The sequence below is a fragment of the Ursus maritimus genome, unplaced genomic scaffold, assembly GCF_017311325.1.
Source record: "Ursus maritimus isolate PB19 unplaced genomic scaffold, ASM1731132v1 scaffold_15, whole genome shotgun sequence".
NCBI classification, from domain to species: Eukaryota; Metazoa; Chordata; class Mammalia; order Carnivora; family Ursidae; genus Ursus; species Ursus maritimus.
The window spans coordinates 26,272,366-26,288,310 of record NW_024423897.1 but is presented as its reverse complement, the minus strand read 5'-3'; the positions used below and the strand labels follow the sequence as shown (position 1 = coordinate 26,288,310).

Genomic DNA, 15,945 nt, shown 5'->3' with positions numbered 1-15,945 from the left:
GTAGGGAAAAGAGTATTGTGCTTTTAAATCAGATAGTTTTCCAAGCAAATAAGATTGGATGTTTGCGTTCAGTATCGGAATATGTTGAATTGCATGTTGAATAGGTGTTTCTGAGGTGATTCTGAGTGTTTGAGGAGAAAGAAACGCTTGGCCTATGTCCAGATCCTAGAAATGGCGCATCTATTTATATTATACCAGTCATTAAGGGTGATTTAATTTTATCCATTTGGTTTTTAGTGCCTACTTAGATCCAAGCACTGAGCTGGGTTTAGGAAATGCAAACGTGTCAACAAATCACTGTTACAAAAGCAACTTATAGAAAGTGTAAGAGAGCACAGTGTTGGAAGGGGTCACTTTTAGGAGGAACTTTGTAGAGCTGGAGCCAGTGAATTTACCTAAAATGGTGAGAGGAACCCCAGAGAGGTTATTGGGAAGAGGAGGGGGGCAGGGTAAGTATGCTAATCACATTAGATCCTCTGTGCCCCAATAAAGAGTGCATTTGACAATAATGAGAAGCCACTGAAAAGTTTAAGCAGGAGAATGGCGTGTTTGCATTTCACAAATATAACTATTCACCAGTATCAAGGACTGAAGGGATCAGGCAAGAAGGAGGAGGAGGCAAGAAAACTGGTTAAGAGAATGCATATTAGAAAAACCCTGGGGAGAAGCAATGTTGGCCTGAACAAGGGCAGTAATGATAATCCTTGCAACAGGAATGAAAAGAAGTCAGTAGGCAATATGAAGAGATAGGATCAAAAGGACATAGGCTGCAGACTGTTGTTCAGAGTTAAAGAGTAAACCATAAGGGTAAGTCTCAGATTATTTTTTTAAGTGTGAGAGAGATGATGGCACAATTCAAAAAGCAAAACAAAATAAAGCCAGGAAATACAGGAAGAGAGGCTGGCTTGCAAGGAAAAACAGTAAGTTCCTTTTTGAATCTTCAGGGACATCCGGGTGGCTCGGTCAGTTAAGCACCCGACTCCTGATTTTGGCTCAGTCTTGATCTCGGGGTCATGAGATTGAGTCCCAAGTCCAGCTCCATGCTGGGCATGGAGCCTGCTTAAGATTCTTTCTCTCCCTCTGCTCTTCCTGCCCCCCTTCCAACACTCTCTCTCTCAAAAAAATTGAGCATGCCTGTAGGACATCTGAAATGTTCTTCCACCAGATTTCCCTATGCTCACTTACTCTATTAAGGATTTTGCTAGAAGTTCACTTCAGTGAGATCTTCCAAGACAGTCTTTTAAAAAAAGATAACTTCTCCAAGATTTCTTTCCAAGCCCTTCTTTGTCTTAGTTTTCTCTATAATGCTTATTTTATTTAGTTGTTTTGCTTATCATCTGTCTAGAATGTAAACTCCATGAGGGCAGAGACTATTGTCTGTTAGGTTCATCCTTAATGTTAAGAACACTGGCACACAGTGGATGCTCAAAATATTGGGGGGGGGGAGCATAAAATAATGACAATTCATTCAGTCACTTAGTTAAGAAGTTCCCTTAGTTAATTGTGCACACAGGCCTGAAGTTCAAGAAGAAATATTTGGCTGAGGTTAATGATAGGGGAGTTGTCAGCATATAAGTAAACCCGAAATCAGAGAGAGAGAGAGGAAAAAAAGATGGCCTAGCAAGAATTAGTAAAGCTAGGAAAAAGGCCAGGCACAGAAGCATAGGGAAACATAATCTCTTCAAATGTTCCTTGACTCCATTATCTATTAAAATCCTTCAAAGTAGAGACGTTTCTATATTTCAATAATTAATATGGTCAGATAATTATTTTCTCCCTTTAGTGTTCTAGAGATATACAAGTAGAAGAGCCAAAGTGTTGATTACATAGAAGTTGATTTTTAAAAGTTGCTAAGATAAAAAATTTCAAAATTTGGGGGTAAAAGCCAAATTACTTTTGTATATGGGTTTTAAGTGAGTGTTAATATGCATATATATTTACAAATTTAATATATGAAAGTTCCAATTTAAAAAAGGGTATAGTAGGGGTGATAGTTGAATTTATTAAGAGACTTTTTCAGGATTTCCATAGCACAGGAATTATTAGCAAGTTCTGTCTCATTCAGGCCAGGTTTATAGCAGTGTTACTGCTATTGGACCCTTAACTCTTGGGCTCCCTGTCCGTGGCATCTTTGATTTCTCTCACACATCTTCTACTCCCTGCAGAACCACAAGTGTCACAATTGTGGCATGAATTTTGCAGTGTTTTATTTATGTTTATTTTAAAAATTGATTTTGGTCAGCCCATAATTTTGTTTATACACATTTTTCAGTAAATGAGTAACTAAGTAGTAACTTTAGTGAGGACTTGAAGAGCAACTAAAAAAAGAATCACAACTTCAAATGAAGTTTTCAAAGCGCTTAATAAAATAATTTGTCTTCATATTGATGTGTCAGCATCTTTAAGGTTTATGCAGAGGTTCAGTTTATGTATTCTAGGAATGTATTTTAGACAAGTGCTATTCAGGATTTTCTTAATGCATTATGTGCATTGCTGATCAACTGGCATTTTAGAAGTTTAGTGCAAGTGTTACTGAAAAGTCCTATTTTCTAAAGGAGTTTGAGATGCAAGTATAATACTTGTGTGTATTAAGCATGCCTTATTTAGAAAAGATTCAAAAGTCAGCAATGCAGCTGGTTAAGATGTTGGGCAGTAAGATCCATGGTAATGGTCTTGGAATTTAGCAAGAACAATCTGAGGAGTTACTTAATGTACTCATCAAGTAACAGGTAAATTTCACCATGAAAAATAAATTGGCCAAATTCAATAAGGAGCTAGTTAGATTAGGAAAATTATAAAAAGCATTGACAAAAGATACTTGTTAAGCTGCAGTAGAGCTAATAAATCTCATTTGTCGTTTTTCTTTATATAGCAAGAATTCTTCCTTTTTAGGGAGTGTTTAATTTAGTATCACCATCTGTATTCTCATCCATATTTTAGAGTATTCTTTATAGATTTCTGAGTGTAATAATTTTTAAGATAACCCATTTATATTGCAGTATTTAATTTCTATTAAGAAACATGTCAGTATATTCTGTTGTGATAAATAACTCTGGGAAAGAAACTGGTATGTTTTGAATTTGTTCATTTAAATTGAGATGAAACTAACGCATTTACTCAGGGAAAATCCACTCTTGTGTGCAGTACTTTAGTTGCAAACAAATTTGAGGCTATCATTTTTGCTCTTGACAGTGAATATTTTAATTCTGTAATAAGCAGCATCAATATGGAAAGGTCTTATATTTCCAGGTGCCAGTCACTAAAATTTGTGACATTTATGATAAATTGTGGGAACTTGGAGTACTGCCTTCTTTTAAGTTCCCTTTCTTCAGCCCTTAACATTCCCCACCTTAAAATCCCCTAATTTAGAATGCTAGTAATAATGGAAATGTGCCTGTTTTCTATATTGAAAGGCAGTTAAAGGACTTAGAGCTTATTTCAGTTTAGGGTGCTACATTTGGTTCAGAACACCCAAGACTGAGGCAGAGCAGTATCTGGCAGGCTGCGAACACAAGAGAAAAATGTCTTTGCAGACACAGTGCCTGGCCATGCACAGGGTTGACTCCACTGTCCCAAATCCGAGAATGGACAACATATGACAATAAAAGTAATTTGAGGGTCAGGTCTGTGGTAAAATACTTTAGAATGACTTATTTAATTCTTTGCAGAGTCCTGCAAGAAAGATTTTGTCATTACTATTTTCAGATAAGAAAACAAATTAGAAGAGGTTAAATCATTGGCCCCAAATCACATAGCCTAGTGGGTGTGATGAGGTGCCTAGTCAAGCTATAACTTAAAAAATGTAGGAATGCCAGTTCATTCCTTACTTTTCAGTTTGTAGTAGGCCACATGTGCCTAGAAATAGAAGAATTAGTTGATAACACTGAATTTTATATAATCAGCCAAAGTTTAAGCAATCATTTTATAAGTTTTTTTTATTTACCTACCACTGTTATTTTTCATCTCTTTATAAGTCTCAGGAGCTCAAACCTATGGACTCTATCTAGAATATGAGAATTAGAAAGTACATGGAAACTGTTGCAAGACTGTGTATTAAACCAAGCCCCTCAAGCCTTTAGTTAGCCTCTATTATTATTTTAACCCAGTTTTAGCAAGCTTGTTTTTTTTTAATTAAACCTATTATGTTAATTCACGCATTATTTGAACAAACGTGTATTTACTAAAGGTCTTAAATAGCAGGAACTATGCTACTCTTGGGTACACAAAAAATTTCACCAGCAAATTATATATCAGGGAGAGGTGATCACTAGTGGCCCAGCTGACGGAGGTCACAGCAGTGAGAAATGAGAGCTGACAGCTCAGGTGGATTCTGAAGCACCATCGAAAGAAGAAAGTCCAGGGCTTAAACTATTTCACTGAGATCTAAGGATATTACTGTGTTATAGTAACTGATATATTGAGGAAAAGACTGAATTACATTCAGTGAATTCTGTTTAAAAATCAAGGATATATAATGTCTTTCAAAAGTATTTTCTTCCAAAATTATTAAAAGATAGTGGTACTTAAATCTTTAGCTATCTATCATACCTAGAATGACAGTTCCAGATAGTCAGAGTTTTATTAAACCGCAAGAGTCTCAATAGTAAAACTGAAATAGATTTTAGTTGTAAAATTTAGCAGACAATGATGGGAGGTCCTGTGAGTTCAAGTCTAAGTTCCAGAAGTTTTATGTCTGGAATTTTTCATCAAGTCCTAGTATAAACATTGACTGGAACTTTTTGTTTGACACTGTTGTGAAAAATTGCTCTATGAATATAAAACATTTTAATCTTTTATTTCACCTCATTGATCCTGTGACCATAATTTGTAGTTTTTTCTTCCTCTGCAAGTGTACTGTTGACAATTTTAAGAGTCACTTATTTTAGGGGAAGGGGTTTGAGGTGGAGGAGAGGAAGATTGAAAATACGTTGCAGTACATGCCTCTGAATCATTTAGAATCAGGAAAGGTTAATGCTGTCAGGAACCTTCTATGTCATCTGACCTACTCACTTCATGATACAGATGTAAACTTGAGGCCCAAAGAGGGTATTGTTCAAAGTTACATGAACAGGAGTTTTTCATAGGGTCCACATTCCTATTCGATGCATCCTGTTCCGATTTCTTACCCATTTTCTTGCCACCAATGCATATTGGCAGGTAGTTAGGGTTGAGAAACATGGAACAAATTAGGATCTTAGAATGCTTTAAACCCTCCTTATTGATCAAATAATTCATCTTGGGGCAAAGCAATTTCTCTTTCAGCAGCATCACTGAGACCCAAACTTAGCTTTGAAGTTCAGTTGTTCATTCCTTGGAGGAATATTTATCTTCTGCTAGAAAAAGACCCGGTCTCCTACCTTTCTTCTTCTGAGAAGCATTTCGTTCTTCTGACAACCATTTACTAAGTACCTACTATGTGCCAGGCACTCTGCCTGCCCCCAACAATATAAGGTAAGTAGAAAAGATTGCAGTCCCTTCCTTACAGGGAAAGCCAGTCTAGGATGGGGAACAGACAGTAAACCAGCTATCATAGCACTGCAGTTGGTGCAGGAATGAGAAATGTGGTAGAGCTCAGAGGGTGCTCTTAGTTCAGCCTGGTTTCACTGAGGAGATGCTATCAGAGCTTAAACTGATAAATTCCAGAAGCCCACATTGATCTTCCATTATTTTCCAGAGAAATGAAGCAAACGGAACTGAGGACATTTACCTATTAAAACCCCTCAAATTTATTTGGTACCTTTTTCTTCTATGTAGTGGTCACTGTAATCCCTAAGCTCTCTAGATGTTAAATATTTACAGTAAAGAGTCAACAAACCTAAGAAGAAGAAACATCATGGAGAAAGGAGATTACATCACCTCCTACCCTCAAAACTGAGTGGAAAAGGCACAAGTGGAATGAGAAATACGGATCAGGGACCATGACTAAAATGACTTTGAGATTCTGGAACCTTTATATTTTCCATGTTTTTGTTATCTCCTGTTTCTCTGTTATGGCTAACAGCAAAACAGTTAATCCAGAAAGGACAGCAAAGAAGGGGATAGTGAGAGGGAGAGCATGGGACATTATGTCCTACTCAACAGCCATTCTTGGAAGAGAAGATGTCCAAAAGAGAGGGGGTGATGGCAGCTACCTCAGGGAAAGGAAAGCAGACTGCTGGCCAGCTGTCAAGAAAGAAGTGACAGGGTGCTCCCTTGGGCCTGGGAGGGAGGGGGTGGCAGAGCATGGGAGAAAGGCCCGGAGGCTGGACTACAGTAAGAAGACCTGCTAGAGTCTTTCCTCTTTCTTTATTCAGCATTTGATCCTCAGTGTAAAATTCAGGGAAACACCCCTACTAAATAGTAACAACTTTTCTCTTAAGTAGTATGTTTCACTAAATGGCCAGCATGGATGGGGTGTGGTGGAAGGAAAGGAAATTTTCTGCAGCAGAGAGAAAAGAACAATATAAAAGGAGGAATGACTCTGGCAACAGTTCTCTGACCCTTTGTGTCTCAGTGGTATTCTTAACTGAGTGAAAGGAAATGGAATAACATGTGGAATGTGGGGAAGTGGGAAGAGCTGAGGCAAAATTATCTGCCTCATTAAATGTAGTCATATATTTTTTTAAAAATTAGTCTGTTATCACTGAAACTCAGGTACTAAATTTCTCTCTCTGGGCCTAACTCTTTGCCTAGAACTTAAGAGAGTGTAATAAGTGTTAGAATTTTTTTGTCTTTCTGGAAATCATCTTCACCCTTATCTGACTCCTATACTTGCCCTAAGTCACAGTAAAATACAGTGGTAAATGGGGTGGGTAGACAGGAAATACAGAGAAAGACAAGACGTTTTGATAATGGTTTGTTATGGATTTACTCTCAGATTTGCGTTTGATGCATGGGTTCACATATATTGACATATTGAGACACATATATTCACATATTGAGACTGTGGAAAGGATGTTACATACCAAAAATCACAATATAATTTGAATGCTATTTGCTACAGTTACCTAAGATCATATATAAGCACTTGCAAAAACATGGCATTTGTGAACAACCAAAATGAATCACAGCAAAAGAAATCATTTGACCATTTTCGGAGGACTCTGTGGCTGGGCAAACATGAAAACTGGCCTGTGAGTCAGGAGATCAGGATGTACCCAGGCCCTACCATTAGGTTGTGTGACTTGAGGAAATCACTTCATTCTTTTGAGCCTCTGTTTTTTCATCAATAAAATGAGGAAAGATGGGTGGCCCTTGATTTCATAGTTGCTCTTGCAGATCTCTGATTCTACTTAGTACAGTAGCAATAACTGCTTGTTATTTTTTAAAGTTGTATCTTTCCAGAAAAATAAATCTTCAGTGATTCTCAGGTTTAAAAAGAATCTATTTTGCACCATATTCCAAAAGCTGCCAAATTTTGGGTTTGGCTGATTGCTAAAGAGAGCAGCCTGCTAGGAGCAAATTCCAGAACTGAGGGTCATTTATTTGGAATGCTTTGCCAAATACTCCCATATTTTCAAAGTTGTTGGGGCCTTTAAACTTGAGCATTAGGGGAGAAACAGTTGTTTAAGACACTTTTTCAATAGGTGCACAAAAATTTTGAAGTTTACAAGTATTTTTTAATCATTTGCGACATTCCAATGACATGCAAAGTTGCATAGTCCTGCCACTTTCCTCCTTGTTATTTTCCTTCCCTATCAACTGCTTGCTGTCCCAAAGAACTGGACATGAGAAAACACAGGTCTGTCTTTCTTCTGGAATGTCCTTTCAGTTTGGCCAGTGGTTCTCAAACCAGGCTGCACATTAAAATCAATGAGGGAGTTTTAAAATCACACTGCTGACTGGGTTCCACCCCAAGGCAATTAAGTCAGAATACTTGGGAGAGGAGCCCAGGCATGCGTACATTTAAAAAGCTCCCCAGGTGTTTCTTATCTGTAGCCAGGTTAAATCATGGCACATCATCACCAACCAAGCCAGTTGGCTTTAAAATGTTCTGTGGCCACAATGCCTGTCAGCTGTCTGGCTAAGAAAAAGAGATGGAGCACAGGAAAGAAATGTGAAATTGTAGGTTAATTATCTCCACTACTGAAAAAGGCAACTTCAAAAAGTTGATGAGGGGAATTTATTTCTTTTCTTTTTTATAATAATTTTTTATTATATTATGTTAGTCACCATACAGTACATCCCTAGTTTTTGTTGTAAAGTTCCATCATTCATTACTTGCATATAACATCCAGTGCACCATGCAATGTGTGCCCTCCTTAATACCCATCACCAGCCTATCCCAATCCCCCACCCGCCCCCCCTCTGAAGCCCTCAGTTTGTTTCCCAGAGTCCATAGTCTCTCATGGTTCATTCCCCCTTCTGTTTACCTCCCCCTTTCTTCTTCCCTTTCTTCTCCTACCAATCTTCCTACTTCTTATGTTGCATAAATGAGTGAAACCATATGATAATTGCCTTTGTCTCCTTGACTTATTTCGCTTAGCGTTATCTCCTCCAGTCCTATCCATGGTGCTGCAAATGTTGAGAAATCGTTCTTTTTGATGGCTGAGTAATATTCCATTGTATGGACCACATCTTTTTAATCCATTTAATCTTTTAATCCATAAATGAGTGAAACCATATGGTAATTGCCTTTCTCTGCTTGACTTATTTTGCTTAGCATTATCTCCTCCAGTCCCATCCATGGTGCTGCAAATGTTGAGAAATCATTCTTTTTGATGGCTGAGTAATATTCCATTATATGGACCACATCTTTTTAATCCATTCGTCTGTTGAAGGGCATCTCAGCTCCTTCCACAATTTAGCTATTGTGGCCAATGCTACTATGAACATTGGGGTGCATATGGCCCTTCTCTTCACTACATCTGTATCTTTGGGGTAAATACCCGGTAGTGCAATTGCTGGATCATAGGGTAGCTCTATTTTTAACTTTTGAAGGGACCTCCACACTGTTTTTCCAAAGTGGCTGTACCAGCTTGCATTCCCACCAACAGTGTAAGAGGGATCCCCTTTCTCCATATCCTTTCCAACATTTGTTGTTTCCTGCCTTGTCTATTTTTGCCATTCTAACTGGCATAAGGTGGTATCTCAGTGTGGTTTTGATTTGAATTTCCCTGATGGCTAATGATTTTGAACATTTTTTCATGTGTCTATTTCTTTAGCTTTAGTGCCTCATATGGGATTTGTCTATACTTTGTGTATTGACTTGCTATAATAAATCCACAATTAGGACTAATATTGACCAATGTGTGAATATTTATTGATGCCTTTTACTTGTGTGTATGTTGCTAGGTACAGTGGGGGAGGGTACAAAAAAGTAGAGAAACTGATTCCCAGCTCTTGAGGGATGGAGTGTATAAATCTTTGGAAGCAAGAATTATGTAAGACAGAACCAAGACAGCAAAATCATATATTGTACAGAGAGTAAAAGCTAAAATTGTTGATAAGAGAAAGATATCACAATTGGCTAGGCTTACTTGGGAAGATGGTATTGAAGTATGAGCCGCTTTTTTTTTTTTAAGATTTATTTATTTATTTGAGAGAGAGAGCAGTGGGAGGGGAAGGGGGGGGAGATAAGCGGATTCCCCGCTGAGTACGGAGCCTGAATGGGTCTCAGTCTCCGGACCCTGAGATCATAACCTGAGATGAAATCAAATCAGTTGCTTAACTGACTGAGCCAGAGTGTGAGTCACCTTCTGAATGTCTTCTTTCACCATGGGCAAGTCATGTTATCCTTATGATTCTCAAATTTAGATTTATGAGCTTCAAATTCCAAAATAGGAAAAATGATTAAATTTTCCCTATAGAGTTGCAAGGCATAAATGACATAATGTAAGCAAAATACCTGGAAATTATTAAGAGCTGCATTTGACATAGTTTAATTCCTCCTTCCTTTTGTATCTTTTTTAACCATATGTACCACCTGGGCACCAGATTAGCTGTGGAGGTATGATGCAAAAGAAGTATCTCATGTCCTTTCCTATCATAAATTCCTACCATCTGCCAAAGATGGTGTTAAAACCAGAAAAAGTGGACCCCCTCCCTCCAGAGTTACCCTCAGCAAGAGATGGTTTAACCAGATCATGCTTGGCATTTATACCATTTTCATTTCTTCCTAATCAGATACATATTCATGTCCTACCTCCTTGCATAGAGAATGGAGGTGAAAACCTCACCCTTATAACTATTATAAGCCAATAAAGAAGAGCAACACAGAAGAGCACGTTTCACTTTTGAACATCATGCCAGGAATAGTAACTCCTCAAGATGACCACTAAGCACACACAGAGAACGCAAACCACCCAACTAGGCAGTCCTGGCTCGATCTGCAGGAACCATAGAAACTCACACAGCCCCATGATGCTGAGGCTGGTTCTATATCAGGCATGACCCATCATTAAACTCCCTATCAAGTTAAATTTATGTTAATTCTTAAGTTAAGATTCAGCAGCAAACACTTAAGAACCAGTCTTATTGACAGATTTAAAATGGCGAATCATTTAAATACTCAAAATCAATGTCTCTAAATTTTCAGCCTGGGAAGTTCTCAACAAGAGAATCCAGTATTAGTCCTGAGGCATGACGGCAGTGCAGGAGACTCAGAGGATGCTTGGCTTCTGTAGTCTCAGGTCTTCAGGCCACTTACACCTCTTTGTTTTTCTCTGGCTAATATTCAGTTTGGGAAGGAAAGAAAAGCCAGGGAAGAGAAAGGTGATGCTTTACCTCTGCACTCCCAACACACACTTGTCCTTAGCCTGAACACTGTTTTTCAACCCAGCTGTCAAAATTCAAGCATGGAAGAAGAGGAGTTAGCAAATACATCCAGATTTCATGTTGGTCACCAAATGCTAAGGAGAGTAGGCCAAAAAAAATTGAAAAGAACAAGGTCCATCAGGTTTTTTACTCTCCTACAGTTAAATCTAAATTTGGAGGTGAGCCAAAATTAAAAATATAAAGCATGCAGCAAGTGCTCCTCTTCCACCTTTCTAAGGTTTCCAGATTTCAGGGATAGGCAGAACAGTGAATGGTACGTACTTATCCTAAAAAGTTATTCATTCTTTGTCCAAAATTCAAGCTTAACTGGGTGCCCAACAACCCTATAGTCTCTTTAGCACTGCTGACCATGACTGGCTTGGGTAGGAGAGATTGTTGCTTGGGTGGATGTTGGGAGAAGCACTGGCGAGTGTATTCCTGTCCAGGACTGGTTTGGGCTCTAGTTTTAGAGCCTTTGTTGGAAGAATGGAGAAAGACTGATCTTTTCTGTGTTTGGAAAACACTTATCGAAGGCTTTCAACAACAGCTCTGAATGTAAATAAATGTCTACTTAGCAGTCATCTTTTCCAGATGATTCTTATATCCTAAAATAATAAGATCCTCACCTTTCTCAATTCAGTCACCTGAGACTGTTGCTCCAAGAAGATACCTCAATGCAAGACATCTTTACAGTAGTAATGTTAATGGTGCAATCTGATAATGTGAGGTTCTCATACAAAATAAAATTACTAAACACAAATGAGTTTATACTCTTGACAAGTTAAGGAGGATTAACTTAAAATTTATCACTAAACAGATACTAAGGGGCACCTGGGTGGCACAGCGGTTAAGCGTCTGCCTTCACGCTCAGGGCGTGATCCGGCGTTATGGGATCGAGCCCCACATTGGGCTCCTCCGCTGGGAGCCTGCTTCTTCCTCTCCCACTCCCCCTGCTTGTGTTCCCTCTCTCGCTGGCTGTCTCTATCTCTGTCAAATAAATAAATAAAATCTTTAAAAAAAAATAAAATAAAAATAAATAAACAGATACTAAGTCACAAAAACTTTGTAAAAACAGGAACAACATATAATAGGGAGACAGTATTAAGCAGTGTGGTTAAGGGTAAAAGCTCCAAAGTTTAATATCTTTAATACTGACTACTTCAGTGACTGACTGCAGTTTCCTCACCTGCAAACTAAGTGGTAACCTAATAGCGTGTTTTTTTTTTAAATTAAGTGAGATTATTGACACTTTTTATAATGCTTGGTCCGGAGCAAATGCTCAAGACGTTTTACCTGTTTTATATGGTATATCTAAAATTTATCTTCTTGTGATTCAATAAATATCCATGAACACTGAGCACAATTTCAGTTCCAAAAAAAAATCAGTCTGCCAGCAGAAATAAAAATAGATATGCTTGTTTTCAAGTAAAGACAATTTCTTTATAAGAAAAGTAAAAATTAATGATGTCTTACAGACAGTTAAACGTATCAGCCACTCTTAGGTGGGAGCTTAAACCATGAAGTTAGTGTTTATTTCCATTAATCTAAAAGAATTGTTCTTGAACCATGCCATACAGTTTTCATGTTGCCTCCCACCCCACATAAACAGACTAGAAACTGTCATTCATAGGGAGGGATAGAGAATGGGGGCAGGGGAGGGAGAACTATTGAATGAACTGTTCCATGATTTAGGTAAGCAATTAAGAGCTGAAGAGAGTTCATCATCATCATCAGCCACCCTTCCATTCTTCTCCTAGGGACCAGGGTCCTGGTTATGGAGCAGAAAGGACTGTGTGGCCATGCTCCGAGCGGAGGAGCAGGTCTCAGAACCTATTGCTTTGTGTATCACCAAGTAGAGTCTTAAAGGTGTAACACTCCTGGAGAGATAGCAAAGCTCTTTTTTAATACTCCATATTTCTGAAAAATGTTTACTCGCTCACAGGTCTTTTCACTTTTATTCGGAATCACAGGAAAAAATAATAATAGTAAATATCTGTAGCAAATGGGGGTTTTCTTCAAAGTAATATTTTCAAGTAGTGTCACCTAGCGGCTGGATTCCTTTCTCTGGACGGAATTGGCACCCTAAAAACAAAAAGAGATTAGAAGTACTTGAGGTGAGGGGCACCTGGTGGCCCAGTGGGTTAAGTGTCCAACTCTTGATTTAGGCTCAGGTTGTGATCTCAGGGTCACGCCTCTGTGTGTGGCTCCATGCTCAATGCAGAGTCTGCTTGAGATTCTCTTTCTCCCTCTCCCTCTGCCTCTCCACCCAGCTCACGAGCTCTTTCTCTCTCTAAATAAATAAATAAATAAAATCCAAAAAAAAAAAAAATAAGTGCTTGGGGTGATAGACTTGTGTCAGTTTGGAATCAATTTAGAACAGTTTAAAAACTCTCTCAAACCTAACACATTCTAGAGCTTTAAATACTACCCACTAACAAATTATGTCTGTGGGATTTTTTCCATTAAACATTTAGTCTGAATCAAACTTAATAAGATGCTAATCTTTGCAAAACTTGTTTTCCCTTATTTGGCTTTCTTACTTTTTGTAAAAGTCAATCAAAGTTTAATACACCAGATTGCTGAATATGGGGGGAGGTTAGAATTGCTGTGGGCTTGGTTTCAGGAGAACTAGGTCCAAACCTGAATTCCACAACTAAGTGTGACCTTGGGCATCACTAAGCTATTGTGAGCCTCATCTATAAAGTGAGGATAATATCACCTGGAAATGTGGGGACCATTCAATTATGGAATCTTTATGTAAGCACTCAGCTCACATAGAAAATGTTCAATAAATGTTAAATCTGTGGCCTATTGTAAGGGGATTGAGTCGCAAGTGTTGTTAGAGCTGCTTCTTTAATTAAATACAAAATGAGTGTTAAAGTTTTTATGTCCTGACCAAATAGAGATTATCTTTCTCTCAAAGAAACTGAAAGTTTCTTAAGTTTATGGCTTGAGAAAGCAGATATCATTCTAGGTTAATAATAGAAATCTGCGATTGTGCTTTAATGCACCAAAGATTAAAAGTAATGCAAAGTCAGAATAACATTTATTTCATCTGCCAGAATTTTACCGTTTCTTGCCTTTGTTTTGTTTAACTATATGAGATTAAATTGGTATAAACATGAATATCTAAAATATTTGTAAATATGTATTTTTGCATATGCAAATTATACATATTATAAAAGGTTGTTTCATCTTTATTTGTAGCAGAGATCCGCAACTTTTTTTCTGTAAGGGGTCAAGATAGTAACTTTTTTCAGCTTTGCAGGAAACGCAGTCTCTCTAATGATTACTTAACTCTGCCATTGTAGTGTAAAAGCAGCCATAGATAATAGTAAACTAAAGGACATGGCTTCATTCCGATAAAACTTTATTTACAAATACTGATGACATGTGGCATTTGGCTCATAGGACAGTTTGCTGACCCCTAGCCTAGAGCATGATATAGAGTATATTTTCTAATTAGGCATAATTAAGATAACTTGGGGAAAAATTATGAATATACATCCATAAGTTATTAATTAGCGATTGTATAAAAATAACCTTAGTATATGCACTTATTCCTTTAGCATCATAACTTGCTAGGTTAAAAAAAAATAGTCTGGTTTTCCAAGTACATTCAATTGAGATGCTAGTAAGTAAATCACATTGTAAACATCTTGCATTTCACTAGTACTTTTTGAAGTTCTAACCTAGAGCCATGTGTATATACATAATAGGCTTTATTGTTTTTCTGTGTTAGGCAAGTTTCAAAATTGGACTCAAATCCATTATTACATGAATGTCCAGGACAGGATTTCCTCTGCTGCACAAGAATATTTTGTGAATTTCCTGGGAAGTGCATTCAAGGGTGGCTTACCTGACAGCATCTGAGCCATTGTGTTCTAAGGAATTTCCTGCAGGGATTAAACCTGTTTGCCTTAGACCTTGGTGTTTTATAACTATTTCCCACAATCACCTTAAGCAATGTCTTTGAAGAATGTTTTTGTGTGATACCTTCCTCCAGGAAGAAATTGAAAGTAATGAAATGCCTAGACCATTAGAGAATTTAGAGAATTAGAGAAGGCCACTGCATCTCTTTTTGCCATAATCATATAAGAAACCAACTCAATCCTCAGTGCCTTAACAAACCATCCAGCATTTACATGTACATTAGAAGGGCATCTAATCTCTCACCATTTAGAGATTCTAATTCTAATTTTATGAATTCTAATTCTGTTGTATTTTGAGAATATCTAGGAATCAAAAGCTTTATGCAAGAGTAATAACAGGGTAAACATAATTAACTTCAAAAGACCCCAAATATCACTGACTTTATTTCTTGCATATATCTCAGTCCAGTGTGGGTTGGATGGTCCCACTCAGTCTTGTACTACGCCATCAGGAACACATACCTCCAAGATCACAGCAGAAGGGAAGAGAGAGGTGTAGGTAGGAAACAGCACTGCCTTGGCTGGAGGGGGCACATTATCACTTCTGCCCAGCATTCATTGACCAGAAATGGCCCACATGGCTCCCCCCTAAGTGCAAGGAAGGCTGTCAAATATGGAGGAGCACATGGATGTTTGGTGATAATTGGTGAGCCCTGCCACAGAAAAACATTTAAAGCATTGGGTTTTGAGCTGAGTCCAAACATCAATCAGATAAGAACTAATAAGATACCTATAATATTATCTCAGTTTTCATTCACTTGATTATGACAAGAATGTATGCTAATAGAATGTCTGCTAAATTATTCTTGTTTCCTTGTTTAAGGTAGTTGTGTTTAAAATTCTCTGCTCTTTAACTTAATGGGCAGATGAAACTCTTGTCTAACTATATAACCCTTAACATCTATATCATGAGGTATACCCTTTGTATTGATAGTCTACTTACTGTGTGTGCGTGTGTCTTGTTTCTCCAATTACAGTCACTACAGGAAAATAATTATGTCTCAATGTGTACTGAATAAATAAGTGTTGGTTGATAAATAGGTAAACTGTATTTACATATACTGGTATACACTGGTGAATTTGAAGACGTGTTCAGTAAACTTTGGTAGCATTCAGTTGCATGAAGACTACAAGTGACTGTCTTTACTTTGCATTTCTAGACTGCTGAGGGTTTTTATTTGGATCAGTGTTCTTCAAGATATGTCCAGTGGACTAAACTGGAAAGCCTGTTATGGGGTCCAGGAGCCTACATTCAAAAACCTATTATTTAGGCTGCTCT

The 15,945-nt window shown here is 37.8% G+C and overlaps 1 protein-coding gene and 1 long non-coding RNA gene across 3 annotated transcripts in view; one reads left to right on the top strand and one right to left on the bottom strand.

Annotated features, from left to right (window-relative positions):
• The window catches only part of ITGA1 (integrin subunit alpha 1), a 160,973-nt gene that overhangs the window by 17,505 nt on the left and 127,523 nt on the right, over positions 1 to 15,945 (top strand). The window lies entirely within an intron of this gene.
• Positions 11,801 to 15,945, bottom strand: part of LOC103664636 — an 8,110-nt gene continuing 3,965 nt past the window's right edge. Inside the window, exons 2-3 of the long non-coding RNA XR_569108.2 lie at positions 15,129 to 15,319; positions 11,801 to 12,816 (exon numbers count right to left, since the gene is read on the bottom strand). This is a non-coding gene — a long non-coding RNA (uncharacterized LOC103664636). The remainder of the gene's footprint in view (positions 12,817 to 15,128; positions 15,320 to 15,945) is intronic.